The following is a 26,816-nucleotide window of genomic DNA, read 5'->3' as shown; positions in this document are numbered from 1 at the left end:
AAATCCTCTAGCCTGCCTGAATGGGTTTTTCCAGCCACATGTGATTGTTCAGAGCCTCCCAACTGTGAGAGGCAGGAGATGTTCTAAACTGCCTAAACACAGATTCCTTTGAGTAGTTAAAAGATTGATTAGAAATTGTATTGGTGAAGGGTTTTTCACTTGTTGGGCCAATGTTTGCTGCTAAGTCTCCATACTCCTTACCTACTGTGCCCTTGGCAGTGTATTGATTGATATAATGAGTGTATAGAAATGTAAAATGCAGCTTTGTCCAATGCTTTTTGGAAGGCTGGTGCCTGACTTTGGAATAATCACCTTTAGAGAAAAATAAGTTTCTTAAAATGTTAACAGGCCTCCTGGCCAGAAGATGATGTCAATCACCTGAACTTTTGCATATGATAAGTCTGAAAGCCTGGCTTAGATTAGAACCAGGAACTGCTGTCCTTGCATGACTCCACCCCTTCCCCCATTATCCTCTATGCACAACTTAAGGTATAAAAACTACTTTGGAAAATAAAGTGTGGGCCTTGTTCACTGAAACTTGGTCTCCCCATGTCACTCTCTCTCCCAAATTCTGGCTGAGTCTCCATCTGGAGTGCGGAACCCACCATGCTTGCTAATTATGCCTGGGCTTCTAAGATCCAACCGGGGAGGCCTCAGTGTCTCCTCTCCTTCGGGAGAACGGAAGGACGCCTGCGGCCTACGTAAGTGGTACAAACTTCTTGTCTTGAAGTTTTATTGGTCTCCCGTGTAAACCAAGCTACTCAGCCTCTTTTCTCCACTGAATTTCCTCACTGAGCTATCCTTATTTCAGCCTCTTTTCTCCACTGAATTTCCTCACTGCGCTATCCTTATTCTATTACTCTTTATATCCTTAATTAAAGTTTAATTAAGCAGTTGTTTCCTGACCCTCGCCTATGCCGTCTCTCCTTCGAATACCCTGGATCAGCTGGGGCTGGACCCCGGCAAACTATAACAGTGTAAGTTGCTCACTCATGTCCAACTCTTTGCGACCCCATGGACTGCATCCCGCCAGGCTCCTCTGTCCATGGAATTCTCCAGGCAAGAATACTGGAGTGAGTTGCCATTCTCTTCTCCAGGAGATCTTCCCAGCACAGGGATTGAACCCAGGTCTCTTTCATTGCAGGAAGATTCTTTACCATCTGAGCAACCAGAACTTCAATTAAAAAAAAGGAAAAACAATCAAAGTAAAAAATCAAAAGGCTTTTTCTCTCTCTTCTGTCTTTAAAACTAAGATCTGCTGTTTCCTGTGTGTGGCATTGTCACCTATTGTCTGACTGTCTCCTTGAGTTCCTGTGTCTGATTTTCATAGCTGTGGTTGCTTCATAACTTTGTTGGTTTTAGTTTCGTGGTGGAATTTTTGGTTTAATTTTAATAAGCTTGCAGTATTTGCTTGGTACTTTTTAATGCTATTTCAAAAGAATGACTCATATATGTTCTGTCCTCTTGTGAAAAGTTTGACTCTCAAGTATTTTAGCTTAAGAACTTAGTCCATTATGATTTACCCTGACAGATTATTTTTGTATATTGTACCCATGCCTGGCCACACCTTTGATGCCTATGAAGACCTAACCTTGTTCTGTATATCGTCTTTCATGAGGCCTGTACTCCATCTTTCCTTTACTAGTTTCTGCCACAACGAAAACTAACTCCTCTGGCCTTTACAGTGATGAATTTGAAGTGATGACTCTGGACACTCTGTGGTACCTCATATCTCTTCTTTCTCAATCTCCTCCAAGTGCTTGGCTCTTAGTTTAACTGTAGATCTGAGCAAAGTATCTCTTGCTGCAGGTGAAGACTTCTCCTGGAAAGGTATTTTTTTTTGTGTTTTTTTTTAAATGATCTCCTCCCAATAGGTTCTGTCTCAAATCACCATTCTTTTAAGTTCTTGCAACCAAAGGTGTCTTGAGGGGCTTCACATACAGCTCTGCTATTTTAATCTACTGCGGTTCTTAAACAACAGCTATTTATGATTTGTCTGTGGCTGTTTATAATTATTTTAATTATATATATATTATTTAGATAATTGAAAGTTAATAGTTTTTCTCCATTATTTTATCTTATCTGAGTGTGTTATAGGAAAGGTGGCAAGGTTCTGAACTAACTAGCTACAATTTTTCTATTGGAGTTCCCAGGTAAACAAATTTGGAAGAAAGCATTCCAATGTCTTTATATTCATTCATGCTTATAAACTGTGAATATATACATATAACATATATACACATAATAAAGTTACTAAAATTTTTTAATTGGTCTTTTGTTTTAAAAGTTAATATAAGCATTGTACAACAAATTATATTTTTTCTATGTTAAGAATAATCTTATACATATTTGTAATGAAAATTACTAACAAAATAACATAAAGGAATTATATGGAGTAATACCTTTTCTGCTAATGTATGAGAAGGAAACAGTTGGTTTGTACATAAATAACTAACTTGTTTTTTCCCATAAAAACAGGTCAGTTCTTCCTATTTCTTATACTATTCATCTTTCTTCACTGTCTTTTTTCCCTAAAACATGTACAGCATTTTGACTTTTTTCCAATATCTCTCAGTGTCTTTCTGTAAAATATTCTCCTTATCTCCCCTTTATTTTATGTTCATTTTACTGTATTTTTGTCTTTTTCCCTCATGCTATGGAATCCTATCCATTTTCTCTCAGGAAAGTATGTTATTTTGATGAGCAAGGTCTTGCTTTCAGAGAATGATGTCAAAATCCCAATACTTCTAGATAATCATAAGGAATAAATTGCTCAACTGCTAGTACCGAAAAGTGTTTCTATTTTTTAATGTAACTAGACTCAGCTAAGCAAAAGTTCAAAGCATCTTTCCGTTGGTCATGGAGATGGATGTGTGGTATTTTGAAATGCAAAGAGGAGGAGTAACAAAACAGGTGGAGGGGACTGTCAACAATAGCATGGGTAGCAGAGAAATGCAAGAGTTGAGGGGGTGAGAAATGAGATTTATCACATTAACTGCTTCACCGAAGAAGCTTTATGTTCTCTTATTTAGTTCTGAGAAAGAGGTCAAATTTCTGGAGATTCAAGATATAAAAAATCTTAAGGAAACCACATTTACATGGATATGAGTTGAACTTAAATCCAAAAAGTGAGTATATACTGTAATTCAAAAATATGGGGTAAAAAACAGGAAAACAAATTGGGGAGTTCAGATTTGAGATTAGAAATTATTTTACTTTAGATGATGCACGAGACATAAAATAAAGGTTAAACATAAATTTATATATTATAATCTGGACTATGACTTGATAAGTATATTATAAACTAGTTTTATTAACTAATGGCAACAGAGTACATTTCACTAAAATTCACATTGCTTTCCCTTTGTACCCTTCTGCATCTCCTGCTTCTTCCATAGAGCGTCCAATCACATGTGTTAAAGATTCTGCACTTCTTATATTTTATATTCTCATGTATTAATTTACTCCAAAGAAATAAGATTTTCATTTATAAACTAGTGGTGCTAGTGGTAAAGAATCTGCCTGCCCACGCAGGAGATGAAGGTTCAATCCCTGGGTCGGGAAGACCCCCTGGAGAAGGAAATGGCAGCCCACATCAATATTCTTGCCTGGGAGTACCCATGGACAGAGAAGCCGGGTGGGCTACACTCCATGGGGTTGCAAAGAGTCAGACCCAACTGAGAGTGCATGCGTGTGCCTGCGTGCATACACACACACACACACACATACACACACTTGAGAGTTACATGGCTACTTCTCCAGAAGTTACAAATACCTAAAGGTGATGCAAAATGTATTTAATTCTTAGAAAAATAAAACTTAATCTTGTTAGAAAATAAATGTTATGGAATAAAGCAAATTAATTCTAGATTAAATTAAGCTTTATTCAATTCAATTTTTTTTGAAGTTTTTTTTTTAAATTTTATTTTATTTTTAAACTTTACATAATTGTATTAGTTTTGCCAAATATCAAAATGAATCCGCCACAGGTATACATGTGTTCCCCATCCTGAACCCTCCTCCCTCCTCCCTCCCCATTCCATGCCTCTGGATCGTCCCAGTGCACCAGCCCCAAGCATCCAGTATCGTGCATCGAACCTGGACTGGCAACTCATTTCATACATGATATTTTACATGTTTTATCTCTAGAAAGTATTTAAGAAAAATTATTTGTTATATTAGATGCTAACTGGTATTAGTGAATGAAATCAAATCTTTAACAATTCACACATTTGTTCAAGAGAAGCAAACTCTTTCTAATTATGAGTATATAAATTAACAAAAGCTCATTTGAAAAGTTAGGAAACTGCAAGACTTTTCATTCATTAACTCATATATCAATTCATTTACTAATTTAGCAAATATGTGTACATATCTACTATACGGCAGGTACTTTAGTCACTGGGAAAGAGGCAAGGTTTTGAGGAACTGTAATTAAATTTCACTATTGCTAATACTCCAAAAAGTGTTATATATGGAAATATAACTTGCATTCTAACTTAATGTACTTAATCAATGTACAAAACACATCCATCTGAAGCAGAATTGCTGCATCACATAATTGTATTCTACTTACTTGAGAAAAAATAATTACTGTTTTATATTTTCTATGAAGGAAAAATAAAAATATTTGGTTATACAAAGACCTATATAAGAATACCTGTTGCAGTTTTATTTATAAAAATGAGTAATGGATGTTCATCAACTGCTGAACAAATAAATATAATGGAATACATCTAAATAATGGGATTTTATTCAACCATAAAATCAAGTAAATCTAGACATATGTAAGAACATTTCATGAATCTAAAAAAATACATGCTAAATGAACAAACACAGAAGTCTAAATGCTGTTTGATGCCATTTAAATGATGTTCATTAAAAGTCAAAATTATACAGGAACTTCTAATAAACAGCTGCCAGAAACGATGTCAGATTAATAGATTCATAAGGGAAGTTTTGATATAACCAAAATATCATATTTTGACAAAGGTGGTGGTAGTTATGTGATGGTGTACATTATCAAAAATCACTGAATGGTATAGATACAAAGAGCGTGCAATTTAAACTGCTATAAACCTGACTTTAAAAATATGTATCAAATAACATGCAAATGAATGAAATATATATTAAGTCAAACAGTTGTAAATATTTCATGGAAAAATGATATATACAGAGATTTTATGGCTATGTTTCTATTTTTGTTTGGGAAGATATGTTTGCAGTTTAAAATATTCTGAGCCAGAAATTCATCTGAGAATATAATTTGAAAGTATTGTAGACAGCTGAATGAATATCTTATTGCAGATAATGGATATTATTGCTATTAGAAGGAAAAACAAATGAAAATCCCCTGCGTAGAAGAGTCAGAAGAGAGACCAGTGTGATTGGTGCAGAGTGAGAAAAGCAGGAAAACAACATTAGAAGGGTACAGAGGCAAGGAACTATGTTATATCATATAGGCTCCCAGGACTAATGTAAGATTTTGGCTCTACTTGGAATGAAGTAAGAAGGTATTGACAGATAAAAGGAGTATCTTAATGAAAGTGTTGCTTTACAAATAACATTCTTACTATAGTTTAAGGAACAGGCTAAAGGGAGGAAAGGGCAGAAGGAAAATCTTAAGGAAAATATTCTTATATTAAGCAGACGGGGCTTGATTAGGAAGGCATGGACTAGGATAATCCTTTGTTAAAACAACACAATTTTTTTTTCCATAGAGTAACACTGAGAAAGTTTACTGTAGAATTGATTATGGAACATAAGAAAACAAAGATTGGTGGTAATTTCCATATTCCAGATCCATAGCGATGAATAAAGGATAGAAGGGATTGTTGACAAATAGACTGTGGATTGGACTAAAGGACAAAATGTAATTGCAAAAATATCATATCAGGCTTCCAAGAAGAGATTTTAATTAGGTAGTTGTATAATGTGACCTTGCTTCAATTAAGAACTCAAAGTCAGAAAAATAAATTTGGGAACGTCCAGTGTCAATCAACAGTGAACAAATTGGGTCACTAAGGGACTGATAATAGAAAAATTCAAGGGCTAAACCCTTGCATTAGCCAATATTTCTACTACTGATGGAAAAATATGCCTCTTAACATTCAATAAAATGATTTAAAAATGTTTAGCTAAAAACAAAGCTATGCAAAAACAATAAATATCTATTGTTACCTTAAGGAGGGAAATATGAGGTAGTGGTAGAAAATTACAGCATTACTACTTTAAACACTTATAAGAATAAAATAACAGTATTAAAAATAAAAAAAAACTGACATTGTATCTCTATTTGTAAAAATGATTTTTTTGTAAAAATATTGTCAGAGAGCAAGATATTCATAAAATTGACTATAATATAGTAAATATAGAAATTTTTACCAAAGAAAATATTCATTTAAAAAATCATTTCATTGATGGTTTGATTTTCCCTTGCATTAAGCATAACCCAGCATTTAACAATATAAATGATGGAAAGAATGAAAAATATCAAAGTGACTACCTTATAAACTATAACATTTTAAATTTGAGAAACATGAGGTAAATCTCTTTGGAAAGAAATCTTAAACCAAAGTTTATGGTAAAGATTACTTGAGATAGAAACAGATCCAAGACTCAATTTAGACTACAAGAAAACACAGATGGCATAATCATTTTTCCATAATATAGACTTGAGAAAATTTATTTTTAAAGTTTTTGATGTATGCTTCTTTTAATAGTACATGTGCTTCATTTATATGTAGATGGAAATATTTAAATTTCCTCTTAATAGAGGAAAACATTTTTTAAAATTAATTAATTGGAGGATAATTACTTTACAATATTGTGATGGTTTTTGCCACACATGGACGTGAATAACCACAGGTGCACGTGTCCCTTCATCCTGAACCCCCCTCTTACCTCCCATGAGGTAAAATGTTTATAAATTTTTAGAGTTTGTAATAAGAGTTCAATCTGATACAACATAAAGTTTATATTTTTTTAAAATGAAGCAGGATGGCTAGAAGACAATTATTAAAGTGAAATTTAAGATGACTACCTAACCAAGAAAACTAATTGCATTAATAAATTTTAATTCTATATTACATAAAATTACAAGTATTTTAAAATGGATCCTATTTAATAAATAGAATGCACTAAAGAGAACAGAATAGAAACAGACACACTGTGGTCAGAAGTACATATTGAAAGAGAGACAGGACCTGTAATATGTAAATTTCTGTTTTCATTCTTTTAATCTCAGCTAAAGATAATTGATATAATGTGTATATGAGGCAATTGGGATGGCAATGAAAAAGAATCAAACTTTCTGGGTTAAGGAACTAGAAAAAAATAAATCCAGGGATACAGAGACTACTAGAGGGTGGGGTGGACCCTGAAATACAAAGAGGGAATACACTTATATCTCTGATGCATGAACCATGATTTCATATAACATATTTAAAATGAATCTTAATTATTCAAAAGAAATAATTCATAAAATGATTTTTTTTTTCAGATTAAAGACAACTAGGACTGATCTGGAATAACTAGATGTTATTAACAGAAGTAACACCCAAATATTTTGAAGTGATTATTTTAATAATCACAATTAATCAAATCAAGAGTTGCAAAATGAAAAAAAGACCATAAATATTAGTTGTGAAATAGAAAAGGTTAAAAAAGAAACAAATGGAAATTGTAGAACTGAAAAATATATCTAAATTTTTAAAAAGAAAAAAAAATCGGCCTGCTTAACAGCCAAATGAAGACCAGAGGAAAGAGTAAGTGAATCTGTAGGTAGATCTTAGAAATTTTTCACAGTAAAAAATAGAGAAATTGTTGAATGAAATGACCAGAGCTACAGAGAACAGGTGAGTAAGATGTGGTCCAAAATATGTAATTGTAATTCAACCTTCAGAAGGATAGAACAAAAATGTAGAATAGGTTAAAAAAAAAGTCCCAAATTCCTCAAATCTGATGTGAAAAGAGCAACAAACGATACAAAATACTAAATGAACACCAATCAGAATAAATCCAAACAGGCTCATATTGAGACAGATAATAATTATTGATACACACTGAGACACATAATTATTGATACTCAATAAAGACAGGTGGCTGTTGCCTGAAGAATCCCATGGACGGAGGAATCTGGCAGGCTACAGTGCATGGGGTCACAAAAAGTCAGACAGGACTGAAGCGACTGAGCACTAGTGGTAAAGAACCCTCCTGCGGATGTAAGAGATATAAGAGATGCAGGTTCAATCTCTGGATGGGGAAGATCCACTGGAGGAGGGCACAGCAACTCACTCCAATATTCTTGCCTGGAGAATCCCATGGACAGAGAGCCTGGCGGACTACAGTCCCTAGAGTCGCACAGAATCGGACACAACTGAAGCAACTTAACACACATACACAGCCCACAATAAAAACTAGCTATATAAAAATGAGATTTAAAATGAGTTCCTAAATTTATCCAACCAACACTTTTTTTTAAAAAGGAAATAAAAACAAAGAAGACAATACAACAAAACATAAATGATAGACCCAAATCTAACCATGTAAAATTACATTACAACTTAATAAGCTCTCAAATTAAAAAGTAGAAATTGTTAAAATATATAAAAAAGAAAACTAACTATATGCTGCCTAAAAAATATATAATTCTTTAACTATAAAGACATATAATCCTAAACAAACAGGAAACTCTACTCAGTACTCTGTAATGACCCATATGGGAAAACAATCTTAAAAAGTGGATATATGTGTAGGTATAGCTGATTCACTTTTCTATACAGCAGAAACTAACACAATATTGTAAAATGACCACTAAAATTAATGAGAAAAATAAAGGAATATGCTAAAAGCAAATGGATGGAAGTGATACCATTCTGAAAGTGACAGTCGCTAAGTTGTGTCCAACTCTTTGCAACCGATAGACTGTAGCCTGCCACACTCCTCTGTCCATGGAATTTCCCAGGAAAGACTACTGGAATGGGTAGCCATTCCCTTCTCCAGGACATCTTCTCAACTGAGGGACTGAACCCAGTTCTCCTGAATTGCAGGAAGATTCTTAACTGTCTGAGCCATCAGGGAAGCCCTAATACCCCTGTAAATAGTAACAATAGATGACAAAAGAGGATTTGTTAATATTACATAATATAGACTTCACAGCAAAAAGTATTACCAGAAATATTAGCATTTACAAATGATGAAATGGTCAATCTATGTGAATGATTAACAATCATAAATGCCCATCTGCCCAACAACAAAGATTCAAAATAAATGAATTAAAATTTGGCAGAATCATAGGCAGGAATCAACAACCTGTCACAGCTGCAGATTTGAAATCACCCAGCAATTCAAACAACAGCTAGGCAAAAACTCAACGAAATTTTAGAAGATTTAAATTACACTCTCAACCACCTTGCATTAAATTAAATTGATAAAAGCACACAAAACAACTGTAGAAAATACATTAATTTCAAATCTAAGTACAATTTCCCAGCCTTCAAAACATCTCAAGTTTAATTGGGACATTGAAATTGTACATGATATATTTGTTTCCCTAGAGTGAAATTAAATTAGAAATCAGCAATATGAAAACCCTATATATTTGCATATCAAACAAAAATATTTAAATAATTAATAATTCACAGAAAAAGTAAATGAGAAAACATTTTGAACTGAATAATAATGTAAATACATTAAAATTTGCAAAATGATGCTAAAACAGTGTATAGATGGAAATGTATAGCTCTAAATTCTCCCATTAATAAAGAAGATTTAATACTAATGATTCAAGTTCTCACTTTCAAATGTTGGGGGAAAGGGCCAAATTAAAAGGAAGTAGAAGGAAGAAAATAATGAGTGGAGATCAATTAACATTGGAAGCCAAAAAATAATATAATCAGTACAACCAAAAGGTTCAATTTCAATGAAATTGATGTCTCAAGCTAGACAGATCATACCTGAAAAATCTGTATGCATGTCAAGAAGAAATAGTTACAACCAGATATGGAACAAGGGACTGGTTCAAAATTAAGAAAGGAGTACATCAAGGCTATATACTGTCACCCAACTTATGTAACATCTATGCAGAGTACATTATGCAAAATGCAAGGGCTGGATGAATCACAAGCTGGAATCAAGAATGCCAAGAGAAATATCAACAACCTCAGATATGCAGATGATATCACTTTAACAGCAGAAAGTAAAGAGGAACTAAAGAGCCTTTTGATGAGCATAAAAGAGGAGAATGAAAACCCAGCTTAAAACTCAATATTAAAGAGAAAAAAAAAAAAAGAAAACTAAGATCATGGCATCCAATCCCATTATTTCATGGCAAATAGAATGGGAAAAGGTCGAAGCAGTGACAGATTTCCCCTTCTTGGGCTCCAAAATCACTGCTGATGATAATTGCAGTCATAAAATTAAAAGACAGTTGCTTCTTGGTAGAAAAAGCTGACAAACCTAGACAGCAAATCAAAAAGCAGAGACATCACTTTGCTGAAAAAGGTGCTTCCAGTCAAAGATACAGTTTTTCATGTAGTCGTGTATGGATGTGAGAGTTGGACGATAAATAAAGCTTCAGATCAGATCAGTCGCTCAGTCGTGTCCGACTCTTTGCAACCCCATGAATCACAGCACACCAGGCCTCCCTGTCCATCACCAACTCCCGGAGTTCACAGAGACTCATGTCCATCGAGTCAGTGATGCCATCCAGCCATCTCATCCTCTGTCTTCCCCTTCTCCTCCTGCCCCCAATCCCTCCCAGTATCAGAGTCTTTTCCAATGAGTCAACTCTTCGCATGAGGTGGCCAAAGTACTGGAGTTTCAGCTTTAGCATCATTCCTTCCAAAGAAATCCCAGGGCTGATCTCCTTCAAAATGGACTGGTTGGATCTCCTTGCAGTCCAAGGGACTCTCAAGAGTCTTCTCCAACACCACAGTTCAAAAGCATCAATTCTTCAGCGCTCAGCCTTCTTCACAGTCCAACTCTCACATCCATACATGACCACAGGAAAAACCATAGCCTTGACTAGATGGACTTGTGTTGGCAAAGTAATGTCTCTGCTTTTGAATATGCTATCTAGGTTGGTCATAACTTTCCTTCCAAGGAGTAAGCGTCTTTTAATTTCATGGCTGCAATCACCATCTGTAATGCCAAACAATTAATGCTTTCAAACTGTGGTGCTGAAGAAGATTCTTGAGAGTCCTTTGGACAGCAAGGGGATCAAACACCAGTTAATCCTAAAGGAAATCAACCCTGAATATTAATTGTAAGGACTGGTGCTGAAGCTAAAGCTTCAATATTTTGGCCATCTGATGCAAAGAGCCAACTCACTGGAAAAGACCCTGATGCTGGGAAAGATTGAAAGCATGAGGAGAAAAGGGTGACAGAGGATGAGATATTTGGATGGCATCATCGACACAATGGACATGAGTTTGGGCAAACTCCACAAAGGACAGGGAAACCTGTCATGATGCAGTATTTGATGTCAGGAGGAGGGCATGGCAACCCACTCTAGTATTTTTGCCTGAAGAATGCCATGAACTGAAGAGCCTGGTGGGCTGCAGTCCCTAGGGTCTCAAAGCGTCAGACACAACTAAAGCAACTTAGCATTCACACATAACATATTAGGGGCTTCCCAGGTGGCACTAGTGATAAAGAACCCATCTGCCAGTGCAGGAGGTTTAAGAACTGCAGGCTTCATTCCTGAGTTGGGAAGATCTCCTGGAGTAGGATATGGCAACCCACTCTAGTATTCTTGCCTGAAGAATCCCATGGACAGAGGAGCCTAGAGGGCTATAGTCCTTTGGGTCACAAAGAGTTAGACATGACTGAAGTGACTTAGCACACACACACGCATACATATTAGTTGGGAGAGACAATAACTTCATTCAAGAGTTTGTTTTTGGTTTCAGAAGGATAAATAATTAATTTCTAAAATAAAACATTTTTTTAGGTAAATTAGCATTCTTAGATGCACAATCAGTATCAAAATAATTTTGTCTTACAGGCATTCTTCATCAAAAGTTGATTTTCAATTTTGTTTCATATATGAAACTCCAGTACAGTGACTTCCAGGTGTGTCATGTTTTGAAATAAACTATTATTTATGCAAGAGGAAATTTATTCTTCAGTGAAATAGATGCTGTTCAAACTATATAATAGTAATTTGGAGTATATGGTTAATTTTCTAGGTGAGATATTTCATATTTACTTATAACTTAATCTTACCAGGTTGGTATGACATACATGCTTTTTAAATAGCCTGAAGGTTGTACACTGCCAATCTAGATGATAGATGTATTATATTTCCTGATCAATAATTTGTTATTCAATAAATTGATTAATAAATGTGAAAACATTTAAGCTAGCTATGATTGCTTCATTTCTCTATAGACTCATGACTATTGATTTCCTCTCACATATCCTTTTTCAAATATTTATTATAGTGCCTGGTAATTTGGTTATTTTTGTGTGCTAGCCATCTAGTAGACAATAAATTTCATGACCACAGGGACAGTAATACATTTGGTGTGCAATTGTAACCCTAGAATGAAATATAGCCACAAGTCTCCAGCAGATATCCTATAAATATGTATAAAGAATATATAGCAACATACCTATATACAGACTTTATATATACACACACACATATATATATATATATATATATATATTTAAAATATTGGCTTCCCATATTCCTTGCAATAGGCCTCAAAGATGCCATCACTTTATATTATAATAAAAATCATTTTATTTTTCTAAAGGAATTGGCTAGCAGCTATTTCCTTTTTAATAACAATAATACCACTGGTAATTGCAGAAAATTCTCATTAAAGTTTACAGAGGATCTTTCATTTTCTTACTTAATCCTTAAATGTTCCTATAGGAAAGAGTATAAAAAAGTATTTAAGTACATGAGGCTCTAAAATCATACATAGTTTGATTCAAATACAATTGCAACATTTTTTAGCTATGGCACTATCACGTAATACTTTAAATCAATACCTCAGTTACCCTGTCTATAAAAAAGAAATAATTGTATCTTCCTGATAAGCTTAATGTATTAAAGTCATTTATATATAACACAACAAAATACCTAGCAAATTGGAAATGTAAATAAATACAAACAAAGCAGTTTGAAGGTCATTTTAGTTTTACAGATTATATCTTTTTTAGATAATTTAAGTGACTTTTTCTAAAAAAAAAAAACCAAAGTGTCAGACCATAGAATTGAATTAAATTATAAAAATAATTCATTAGATGCCTTTTTTCCATTATAAAATGTTCCAGGGAGAAACTGTAGGTATGAATTGCTGATAAATCTATCATTCATTATCAAGTGATAGTTTTCTAAAAAGTGGGCACTACATAAAACTAGAGAAGATAAAGGTTTGCAATTGTTTTAAAAGTTTCTGAGAACTCTTTAGATTGACTTGGTCAAAAATTCTGCAAGTACAATTTCAAACACTGCTTCTCTTTAAAATACAGGAAATAGAATATCATAAAAATAACAAACTAAGAACATTTAAAACTTGGACAAGATTATTAAAAAAAGTTTGGGGTCAAAATTTGTTTTATCTAGGACTGTTTCATCTATCTTTTAGGAGTCTTTAAAAATGTATATACCTGGTCCGGGAATCAGACAGTTGTATTTAGAACCACATTACTGAGGAGTCAAAATTTGAGTTCCATTCTTTTATAATGTGCAAGGCTGACTTCAGTTATTTACGAAGAAAATAGGTCACGGGAATTGCAGTGTACCATTATTCTATGCTTAAACTAATTTATATAGAATATTGTATTTTTGCTTGTAATGTGACCTTTCCAAATTAGTTTTTGTTTTTCCTCTTTTTTTAAAGAAATAAATATCATAAAGCAAGAATTTAGTCTGTATGGTACATACTTACATGGGCTAAAATGAGATAATTTTAAAGGTAAAATTTCTTTACATTCATTTTTTTATTACAGGAAAATTAGGCTCAATCTCTAATACCTTGAATTTTCTTCTGTTCACTTTAGTATCTTAAAAACCTCCTCTCTAATTTAATAGAGATTAACTACCATGAAATTTTATATGTATATATATGTGCTGAGGTGCATGTTCAGTCGCTTTAATCCTGTCCGACTCTGTGAGCCTATGGACTATAGCCGATAAGGCTCCTCAGTCCATGGGGATACTTCAGGAAAGAATACTGGATTGGGTTGCCATGCCCTCCTCCTGGGGATCTTCCCAACCCAGGAATGGAACCCAAGTCTCTATGTCTCCTGCATTTGCAGGGGGGTTCTTTGCCACTGAGCTACTGGGGAAGCCCTTATATATAGGGCTGGAACATATTTCCTTGGGATTGAAGAACTACGTTCCCATCTGTTCAAGCCAATATCTATCAGTCTATACTTATATATGTTGTTCAGTCACTAAGTCCTGTCTGACTCTTTGCCAACCCATGGACTGCAGCATGCCCTGCCTCCCTGTCCCGCACTATCTCCCAGAGTTTGCAAAAGTTTATGTTCACTGAGTCGGTGATACTATCCAACCATCTCATCCTGCTGCCCTCTTCTCCTTTTGCTTTCAATTTTTCCAATTTTCAATAATATATGTTGTTATTGCTGTTGTTGTGTTCAGTCACCAAGTCATGTACAGCTTTTTGTGACCACATGGATTGCAGCATGCCAGGGTTCCATGTTCCTCACCATCTTCTGGAGTTTGCCCAAGTTCATGTCCATTGAATTGGTGATGCCATCGGACCATCTCATCCTCCCTTCTCCTCCTGTTCTCAATTTTCCCAGCATCAGGATCTTTTCCAAAAAGTCAGCTCTTTGCATCAGATGGCCAGAGTACTGGAGTTTCAGCTTCGGCATCAGTCCTTCCAATGAATATTCAGGATTGATTTCCTATGAGATTGACTGGTTTGATCTCCCTGATGGCCAAGGGACTCTCAAGCATCTTATCCAGCACCACAGTTCAAAAGTATCAATTCTTCAATGTTCTGCCTTCCTTTTGGTCCAACTCTCATATCTGTACTTGACTACTAGAAAGATAATAACCCTGACTATATGGACCTTTGTCAGTAAAGTGATGTCTTTGTTTTTTAATATACTGTGTAGGTTGGTCATAGTTTTCCTGCCAAGAAGCAATCATCTAATTTCATCGCTGCAGTTAACCATCCACAGTGATTTTAGAGCGCAAGAGGAAATCTGTCACTGCTTCCACCTTTTCCCCTTCTCTTTGCCATGAAGTGATGAGACCAGATGCGATATTTTTTTTATTTCTTAATTACTTTAATTAGAGGATAATTACTTTACAACATTGTGATGGTTTTTGCCATACATCCACATGAAGTGTTTCATGTCTCTTCTTTCCTCAGCTATTTGTAAAGCCTCCTCAGACAACCACTTTGCCTTCTTGCATTTCTTTTTCTTCGGGATGGTTTTATTCGCTGCCTCCTTTACAATATTATGAATTTCTGTCCATAGTTCTTCAAGTACCCTGTTTACTAGATCTAATCCCTTGAATCCCTTCATGGATCACTGTCTTGTCCCTGTGGTGATGGAGCTCGTGTAACTCAATGAAGCTATGAGCCATGCCATGCAGGACCACTCAAGATGGACCTGTCATAGTGGAGACTTCTGACAAAACATGACCCACTGGAAAAGGGAATACAAACCACTCCAGTATACTTACCGAGAATTCTACGAACTGTATAGAAAGACAAAATGATACACATATACACAATAAAAAATTCTCATTTCTGCCAACCATTGCCCCTCACCACAAAAAAAGCAGTAGCTGTGTAGTCTCAACAGACAGGGCAGCAGTAATTTATATCTTTTCATGATTTCATCCCAAACTTAACATTTATGAATTATATAAAATTAAAATTCTTTACATTTTTTCTTAACTATTCTTTGACCTGGTAGTGGCAATACTAAGGATGAAACTCACAAAAGGGCAATAGGAACTCTTATGTGTACCTTCTCATGAAACCACATATATATAGCTACATTTATTCATATTTATTCATCTTTTTAGGGCTTCCCAGGTGGCTCAGTAGTAAAGAACCCGCCTGCCAATGCTGGAGATGCAGGATACAGTTTTGTCCCTGGAGATGCATGTTAAATCTCTGGGACAGGAAGATCCCTGGAGGAGGAAATGGCAACCCACTCCAGTATTCTTTCTGGGAAAATCCCACGGACAGAGGAGCCTGGAAGGCTACAGTCCATGGGATCACCAACAGCTGTACACAGCTGAGCTATTGAGCATATACACATTCATATTTAAACCTTGACACAGGAGTTCTTATCATTTACACCAATCAGTTATCCAGGATGCACATTATAATTAATATCCCTTAACTGTTCAGAGAATTAAATACAAAAAGAAAACAAAACAAATGAAATCAACACTGAAAAGGATTAACTCATCTAGGCAACTATGTGTTGAAAGATTTTAGCAGCTTGTACATTGCAAACAGAAGATAGCTTTCAATGGTCTGAAGGTAAACAAAAGTGGAGATTTTATGAAAATTGCAGCACTAATAAAACACTGAAAACCACGTAACACCTATAACAAGTGGTTTAATGTACTTTGATACGTTCAATGGAAAAGGCATAAGAAATGAGTTAACTTTATCTCTCAAGTATATTCTAATTTAATAGACTGACTATAGAAAGAAAGAAAGTGAAGTCACTCAGTCGTGTCTGATTCTTTGCAACCGCATGGACTGTAGCCTACCAGGCTCCTCTGTCTATGGGATTTTCCAAGCAAGGGTACTGGAGGGGGGTTGCCATTTCCTTCTCCAGGGGATCTTCCCAACCCAGGGATCAAACCTGGGTCTCCCACATTGAAGGCAGATGCTTTACCATCTGAGCCACCAGGGAAGCCCTAGATTGACTACGGTCTACCACAAATTTATTGAAAAAAATTTTCCAGATGGTAGTGAGAAATTAACTATTTCTTACACAAAAGCAGTGCCACCTACTAATAGACCTTCTGTAAATAAATTAGTAGAAAATAATCCCTTTCTTTTATCATTAATGTTCATAATACACATATATGCAACTATGGTCATAATTTTAAAATACGTACAATTTTTTGAACTCTTATAAGGATGGCTATGACCATAATTAAAGTATAGCATTTTCCACATGGATATTTTTGGTTGAGCATTTGTGACAATACTCGTCTTAACTTGATATCTTAATATTAAGGGCCATCTGCTACTGCAGATGCCAAGTTATGGGCTATTGGCAATTTTGATGGCAGCAAAACTGAATTATTTCTTTGTTAGGGACAATGAAAAACATATATATCTGGTTCTTCCAAATATAATTCAAATAACATGGCTTGTGTCATAAATGTTTCTAATGCAGATGGGGCAGTGTAAAAAAGGTACCTGCATCAGATGTGAAGATGTGTGAGAATAGAAAACTCCGACCTACAATACTACAGGTATGAGCTGCCTGAAGACAACAGTAGTCAACAGAACAAGTGTGTTCTGCACTCCTTTTTCTGATCTCTTATCAGTACCACAAGCCCTGACCTCAGGCTATTTCTCTGACTCCTGTTTCTACAACTTCTTTTAGTTTTAAGTAATGACTTCTATTAACGTGGTTGTTGACTTTGGCCTGTGACCAGCTCTGCTCCAACATCACCCACGGTAGGTTCTGGGACCTTACTAATTCCTCTTCTGTTATGTATTTTTTTTTTTCCTTAAGCTCTATCAGCCATGACATCTTGAAGGAATCCTTACATACAGTGTGTGCTGGTGTGGTGAATATCGCAGGCTGTAGATTCATATTGCATGTGTTTAAATACCAACTCCATAACTCACAGCCATACAATCTAAAATTTTATTAATTTATTTAGTTTAAATGAATTTAATTTCTTCTATCCCCCAAAAGTGTGGATATGATAGTGTCTTCATATCGAGTTGTTCTAAAGATTAATCAATTTAAAATGCTTAACACAGAGACAATTATCACATAAATGTTTGCATTCATTGTTAACCATAAATGCTTTCCCTCTAATGTAATTAAACTATATAGTATCGTCTACTCAATGATTAATAGATATTGGTTCACCTATAGATACTCATTGTTCATGGATCTCATATTTGTAACTTCCTCATTTATTTATAAATTCAAAACCAATATTCATGACACTTTTACAGTCATTTAAAGATATGCACAGAATCTCAAAAACTGACTCCTTTAAAGTCCAAGTTCTCAGCTGAATTCTAATAAGAAAACATGCCTTCTTCTTTTGCTGTTATGCTGTAAGATAGCGCCATTTTCATGTTATAATTAGTGCCACATTTTGTGCTCTTTGTTGGTGCTTTTGCTGTTTATAATAGCTCCCAAACACAGTGTGGAACTGCTATCTAATGTTCCTAAACACAAGTGTGCCCTATGGAGAAATACATGTGTTAGACAAGCTTCGTTCGTGCATGAGTTTTAGTGCTTTTGGCAATGAGTTTCGTGTTAATGAGCCAATAATATGCATATCCAGAAAAAGAAAGAGAAAATTCACTGATCTGTGCATAAATCCATTTTGTAAAGTGCTAAAGCAACATCTATAGCTCATGATGAAGTTCTGCAAAAGACAGAAAAAGCCACCAAATTTGTGAATTCAAGAAACAACAACTATAAAAATGTATAATGAACAGTATTGTTGTGGGATTGAAGATCAAGAAGTACACAGTCACATTACCAAAGGTCAGAAAAATGCCAAGCCCTTCATCAGCGCTGGCTGGCTCTTATGTTTTAAAAGGCAACATGGTGCAAAAACTAAACCTGTAGGCTGGGCAGGTTCTGCAGACTGGAAGAACTACAGGGTGATTTTTTTTTTTAAATGCCTGATAAATGTTATATAGAAGAAGGGTTATAACAAACCTTAGAGTTCAATTTTGGTAAGACTCAGTTCAGTTCAGTTCAGTTCAGTCGCTCAGTCGTGTCCGACTCTTTGCGACCCCATGAATCACAGCACACCAGGCCTCCCTATCCATCACCAACTCCCGGAGTTCACAGAGACTCATGTCCATTGAGTCGGTGATGCCATCCAGCCATCTCATCCTCTGTCATCCCCTTCTCCTCCTGCCCCCAATCCCTCCCAGCACCAGAGTCTTTTCCAATGAGTCAACTCTTCGCATGAGGTGGCCAAAGTATTGGAGTTTCAGCTTTAGCATCATTCCTTCCAAAGAACACCCAGGACCGATCTCCCAAAGGAAAATTATTTTTTATAAAAAACAGTACCTTAATACTGCCTTAAAGAAAATTTATGATAAATCAGCAGATTCCGTATATGTTGGAAGTTCTGATTTAATGTATTGGTAAGTATATTAAGTTTATATATTTGTGTCATTAGTTACATAAGGCAGTGCTAGCCAAAAATGAAATAACTGTCATGAAAAGGTCCCAGACATTCTTTACTGTCTTTAAACTAACTAATGTTATATGAAGCTCTAAAGTCAAAGATAAATACAAAGGGATTCAACCACTGCATTGTTTTAAACTTACACCACACAATGGTCTACTGGGATGAAACTGAAGACATATTTTGCTAGAGATGTTTTTTTTAAGACACAATATTTTATATCTTCACATTTCTCAGTGTTGTCAGTTATTATCTTTAACAAACAGTAGTCACATAAATCACATTCAGGGAAGAAACTATAGTTGGCTATTTTATTTTAAACACAAGTTTGTATTTGTTGATATTATTCATTTAAGGAGTAACTGTGTTTGTGCCAAGTCAAGCACCTAAAGCCTCTGTAACTAACTCTATAACAATTTGCTGAAGTATTTATTAAATTATTAATTATGTTTGTGTGTGGTGGGTAGTTCAACTGAACTTCACTTCATCATTAAAAGTAACATTATTGTTTACTTCCCAATATGTTTTTTCCTTTTTATGATTTACTATATCAGGATTATGTTTCATTCCCTTTCAATGTTTCATCTATAGAATATCTTCTTAGTGAATACATTTTTTAACAATGATGTCTACCAATATGTCATATAATAGTGATTTCTTTCATAGTTTTGTATTCTTGCTTTTTTATTTATTTCATCATTTTTAATACCATATAATCTTACCTCAAGGGAAATCTATGTCACATACAGTGTGTTCTGTAGATTATAGTGTAGAAAGTCATCATTTGTTATAAAGCAAGTATCACAATGTCTGTGTGACAGAGAAAGCCAACAGTGTACTTCTACAAACACTAATAACAGCAAACACTTAACACAGACTCAATAGCACTTATCAAGTCCCAGGAGCTGTTATTAGCGCTTTATGTGTACTAACTCATTTAATCAACAAAGTAATCTTATGTAGTAGAAAAATCTTTCTCATTTCCAATTTGAATATTAAAGAAACTGAGACAAAGAGAATTAAACTTATTGCAGGTCACTTTGCCATAAAGCAGCAGAACCAAGATTTAAACTCTGGCATTTGTAGAATCTGTGCCCTGAACCACTAAATTAGCTCATCCTTTATTCTGGAGAATCACACTTAAAAAAAAAATTATTTATTTTAATTGGAGGCTAATTACTTTATAATATTATAGTGGCTTTTGCCATACATTGACATGAATAAGCCACAGGTGTACATGGAGAAAGTACTTTTTATGTATATTATTTCACTGACTTCACAGTTACCAACAAATAAGCCATTTCAGAAATTCTCTGGAATTCTTCCCCTTGGACTCCAACCTGATTTGTTCTCCCTGAATCTTAGCCTTTACTTTGCTCATGGTTCATAGCATTCAATTTTTCTTCCTTGAAGCTAGAGACTGAATTCCTGGCTGCTTCATTTTCTAGGACTGTATAGTACATGGCCATTCCAGGAACAGTGGCTTCTGCTGGCATCTGTGCGGACAGCCTGAGGCTTTAATCAAGGATCTTTTTGTTGCAAGTTTTAAAACTACATAAATGAGCATAAGCAGGAAAAAACAGAAAAAGTAGAATTTATCAAAAGGAGACAAGGATATTCCATGAAATCCTAAGTGTAGAAAACATAGTCAGAAAAATATTAAATCAAGAACTCATTTAAAAAGAAAAATCACCCTGAAAATTCCTCCGTCCCTCTATCCCTCTACGACAACAGGCCTCACCTGCTCCCCACCTTGTTTTTGTTTCTGTTTTTTATGTTTTCTTATTCTTTTATCTTTTCAAATAGATTTCTCTCTTTTTTTTCTGACTTCGTGGCGAAGTTGCACATCCTATACCTCCAGAGTTCACATGACTCTTATTTATGACCAGCAGAATCTGACTAACATCTTTGAATCCCAATTACAAATCCTGACTTGGGAGGATATGACCCTTTTGGAGGGATCTGTGCCCACTTTTGGTTCTATAAGCCACTGAGACGGCAGTGTCTAGTTCTGTATTTCTGTGTACTTTTCCTCACATGGTTCCTTAAATGTTTTGATTGCCACTAAAATCTACAATCAAATATCCAATATGAATATGACGTGAAATAAAATATATTGCGTTGTGTACCCTTCCATTATGCTATAGAGAGATAGCCTGCTTTGGGCTGTCATTCTGTATCTTCATCATTAAGCACAATCACACAAGTCTACAAGAAATGTAATAGTCAAAACTTTTCATGTTTTGAGAAATAACTACTATATTCAGAATTTAAGAATAAAACTTGGCCATTATATAGTCAATATACTAAATGGTGTTGATTTTTTACCAAAAAAAAAAAAAAATAGCCTAGAGAAGAATTTTAAAATAAGAGAAGGAAACATGAGCTGCAAGAATTCTGAATTTTAATAGTGAGCAAAAAAATTAGGGAGGTTCTAAGCAGTAGTCTGATTCATGAAAACTAGGGAGAAAAATGTGGACAGTATTATTGTTATATGAAATATTGAAATTGAAGTGAAAATTAAGATGTATCAATTTATTCCTGGATTTATGTGATAAGAGTATATCTTGTCTATCTCCTCTGTCTCTCTTAACTTACATTTATCTTTTCCTGAAAACTGTTACAATATGAATCTTTATGAAATATCAAATGTATTAGTTTTTCCTCAATTTCCTATAGATCCAAGCTGCCCTAAAATGTTCTTATTGTGATTAAATTATCTATGAAGGAGAACAAAATTCAGAATTTATAGATACACAGAGTTATATAGGTGCTATTATAGCAAACTATAGGTCATACACAACAGGGGTATTATTAAACATGTACCTTTAGAACTGTTATGAAACTGTTGTCCTTGGCGATCCTTTATGTAAATATTTTCCCAATTAGAATTTAAAATATTCATTGAATTTAAAATAAATTTATTTTACTAAAATAGTTTCCAAAAGGTAAAAAAAAAAAAATTCTAGGTTTTAGTTTTTTGTATATGTAACAGATTAATTGATAAACCTGTGTGTGTGTTAGTTGGTCAGTCATGTCTGACTCTTTGCAACCCCAAGAACTGTAGCCCACCAGGCTTCTCTGTCCATGGGATTAATCAGGCATGATTACTGGAGTGGATTGCTATTTCCTTTCTCCAGAGGATCTTCCCTACCCAGGGATCAAACCCTGGTCTCTTGCACTACAGGCAGATTCTTTACCATTTGAGCTACAGGGAAGTCCTGATAAATCTGTATATAAACACAGTTCAGATAATGCTTTAAGAATGTTCATTCTGTATATAATATTAATAACACAGTATAAATCTAATAGAATGATTTTTAATCCATCTCTTTAAATAACAACATGTACTTCTCTACAAATCAGAAAACAAAAATCTTAATTGTTGCTGTTGTTTCACTTGTATATAAATCTCCATAAATCAACTGTAATTGAAGGTTTCTTTGTTTTTCTTAAGTTTGGGGAAATTGAGCTGAAATAAGCAAAATCCCAAACATAAATCTATCCAGTTCCATATATTCTCTTCACAGCTTTCTTCTGACACTGCCATCTGTTGTCACTAGAGAATCATGAAAAAACTTACCCAGAAGAAATATCAGTCCAAGAGGAGAGAGCCTGACATTTAGTTAACATATCTTAACTAGCTATCTTTTAGTTAAAATATCATGCCCAGGAAAAAATCAATGGAAAAGAGGTACTAACTACTAGAACTCCAGAATTCATGAGAATTTAAATCAGCAAAAGTAAGACCTGGGTTTGAGTCAAGGACAGAAAAATAAGGACTATCAATGAGCTATACAATTTGAGATAATCATCAGTATACAATAACCTTATATTGAGGTTTCTCCAATGTTTCTTGGATGCAGTTCTAAGAAATCACACCTGATATTTAACACTAGTATAGTGTTTCTTATGTGTATGCAAAATATAAGTGACTACAAACCAGGTGACAGTTGTGGTCCAAAATATTATAGTTTAAGGATACTTAAAGTAAAAATATAAATATCATTGTTATAAAGGAAATACGCTGTAAATGAATCAGTTCAGTTCAGTTGCTCAGTCACGTCCGACTCTTTGCAACCCCATGGACTGTAGCATGCCAGGCTTTCCTGTCCATCACCAACTCCCGAAGCACTGAAACACACAAATATATTTACAGAATATTGTGGATTCATGGGCTAGTGATAAAATCACCATAATATGTCAGAACTCTGCTTTTCAATTTGAAAAACAATTTTAACTACCACTTAAAGTGATATAGCAACTTCTTTCTTCAAATGCCTAAGGTTTATGTGTGTTGCGGTCCATGGGGTCACGAAGAGTCAGACACGACTGAGTGACTTCACTTTCACTTTTCAGTTTCATGCATTGGAGAAGGAACTGGCAACCCACTCCAGTGTTCTTGCCTGGAGAATCCCAGGGACGGGGGAGCCTGGTGGGCTGCCGTCTGTGGGGTCGCAGAGTCGGACACGACTGAAGTGACTTAACTTACCTTACCTTACCTTATGTGTGTTGAGTTAATACTAAAGTTGAACATTCATTTTTACAACAAATATATTTTCATAATTTTTTCTGTATTTTGTTACTATTTAAATTATGATGTAATTTAAATTAAATGTTAAGCATGTTAAAATTGCTGACTGTGGTAAAACTGAATTACTATCCCCATTCTTGTACTTTCAGATTTAGGATTACGAACAGTTTTAGGTGCAATCTAACCATACCTTACTACAGCCAAACTGATCCTATGCTATCAGATGAGCCTAATGAATGGTTAAATTAAACTGTCTCCTTAGAATTTCAACTCAAAACATTCCTTTTTCTTAATCAGAACAAAGAAAAGCTCTTCTCATCAAAGTGATTTTTCTTCTGTTAAACATTCCAGGTACATATGACTTGGACTTCCCCAGTGGCTGAAGGAGACATACATGGGTTCCATCCATGGAAGATCCCCTGGAGGAGGAAATGGCAACTTGCTCCAGTATTCTTCCCTGGAAAATTCCATGGACAGAGGAGACTGGCAGGCCATAGTCCACCATGTTGCAAACAGTCAGAGACTACTGAGGACACACATATGTGACTTAGAATTTATGGTATTTACAGAATTTAAAAAAGGATATTTAAAACAGTTTTTAAGTTGATAGTGTATTTTAGAACTTTTTTTTTTTTTTTTCAATCTATTTCAATTGCCAATTTTGTGGGAGAAATAAAAGCATAATGCCAACCAACAGATTTTGGGAGATCCCTTGCAGGATATTTAGTTTACCCGAGTCATCTCCATGTTGAGCAGAAGGGCAGCTCTGTTAGTGTTTCACTTTTGCCCTCCTCTTGAACTTTGTCAAGCTGTGGACAGTAGCTTCATCAATAGAAAAAACAAAAAAGTAAGAAAATGACTCAATTCACCTCTTACAGTTATTCAAAAAGTGGCTAAGTGTTCCACAGGAAGGAAATGAAAAAATTCTCAAATCAGATTTAGTATTTGTTTGATTGTTCTAAACCTTTGAAATAGTTTTACTTCCTTTTAATAAAAGCCAGGTTCTTTATCGCCTCGTCCTTTATATCACAAACTTTCATAGGGTACAGCCTCTGTGAAGAAATATGAAAGCCACTTTTACTCTGTGCCATTCTATCTTCTTTCTTCTCCCAAAGTCAAAAGTATATTATAGTTCATATTATTTTTTCCTATCATAAAGCCAGCACCATAAGAAATCTAATAGAATTTGAAGTTTTATAACAGAGGTAATATTTTTGAACTGTTTTTCATCATAGTGGAAGTCTTTGCTATCTAATATTATAATCCCATTGCCTTCCCAGGCCAGAGGCTGAATATGATATTCTTCATGACCAGCTATTTTTTTTTTCTGTTAGCATATTGCATTTTTGTGAGTATATTTTCCTTAATTTACAACTAGAAGACATTTTTTGGCATTGTGCCTGACCCATTTACTATTTTATAATTAGTAGATTATTTAGAATATCAATTAATAGAAGGAAACACAAATAAAATGATAATTATATAGATATCTAATTATCATTATTTGATAGATGCTGACATTTATGTCTATACTGTAACTCTAAATGCTGATGCATATTGTGGTGATGTCAGTTCAGTCCCTTATATATAAACATTTTATGTATCAAAGGCTGAAATTTCTTGTGAAAAATCACAAGTAATGATCTTCATGAGTGATGGTTTGGGGATACTTTCATCAACATCTGTCTCCTAATAAAATCAGTAGTTATGAATTATTTCATTAAAATGTGGAGTAAGGTAATTCAGTTCTTTTTAAATTCCATTTAGTTCACAATTTGTCAAATATTTCACTATTTCTAACCTCCTTATTCTTTAAATATTTGATTCAAAAGAAATGAATGCATCAAGTTGTGATGCCTTGATTTTAAGGCTATTATCTTCCTTAACATGTTATTAACCAACTGAAAAATTCTCAGAGTTCAGACAACAAGGCAGAATGAAACATGCATTTTCCCTGCTTTCTCTCAAACTTGATGAGAAAAATTATTTTCATAATGATTAAAACATATGTTCATCTAATTGCATATGTTCAACAGGTTTATTCATCATCATTAACATATGGAAACTACTTAAAGTCCTCCAAATGGTGAATAGACAAAATTTGTTTTTTCCCATACATGAAAATACTCCTCAGTAATAAAAAGTAATAACCAGTGCTATGCACAATACATACCAAACTCAAATTTATTTTGCTAAATGAAAGAAACAGACTTAAAAGGCTATGTACTATACTATTTTAAATTCTGTGACCTCTTGACCATGGCAAAACTAGAGGAATAGAAAACAGAAGAGTGTTTTTAGGGACTGTGACTGAATAGGGAGGTACTGATTACCAAGGAACATGGAGAATTTCTGGGGATGATGCAGCAGTTCAATATCTTCACTGTGGTGATAGTTATGTAAGTATGTGAATTTGTCAAAACTCAGCACTGTACACCAAAATGTGAGTTGGAGGTATGTAAATTATACTTCAGTAAAAACAATACTTTGCACATTATCAAACTCAATATGTTCATGTATACCCTCCTGGTGTCTTTCACTCAGGGATAAAAATGTATAAGTACATATAGAGGAAGAGGTTTTAATGTAACAGTAAAATGTCTATAAGAAACAAATAATGGATATTGAGGGATTTCTGTTAATGCCACACATGTCTTTCATATGCACTGTCATATAAAACTTACAACTATAGACATTTTCCAGATAAGGAACATCTTAAATAGGTTGTATCAATTTCACATATTCAACAACTAGAATTTAAGAAGGCAAGGCCTAATTCCAGCCTTGTTGCCAGTCTTGCTTTTCTTTCTTTTACTCTGTATACTTCCAGAAAATACCTGAATTTAGCTAATGACTGAATGAGAAAACAGAGTGTTCTCTTAAGGAGATTCTGTTGAAATTATGTTCATA

General features: G+C 34.5%; 1 long non-coding RNA gene across 1 annotated transcript; it reads left to right on the top strand.

Annotated features, from left to right (window-relative positions):
* Window positions 1-652: 652 nt before the first annotated feature.
* On the top strand, window positions 653-24,310 carry LOC123330734. The gene is made up of 4 exons (XR_006546824.1): window positions 653-701; window positions 3,033-3,128; window positions 17,371-17,449; window positions 24,258-24,310. It is a non-coding gene; the product is annotated as an uncharacterized LOC123330734 (long non-coding RNA).
* The last annotated feature ends 2,506 nt before the right edge of the window (window positions 24,311-26,816 follow it).

This window comes from Bubalus bubalis, chromosome 20 (genome assembly GCF_019923935.1).
Source record: "Bubalus bubalis isolate 160015118507 breed Murrah chromosome 20, NDDB_SH_1, whole genome shotgun sequence".
Classification (NCBI taxonomy): Eukaryota; Metazoa; Chordata; class Mammalia; order Artiodactyla; family Bovidae; genus Bubalus; species Bubalus bubalis.
Note: the sequence above shows the minus strand (reverse complement) of the source record. Positions and strands in the feature narration are given on the sequence as shown.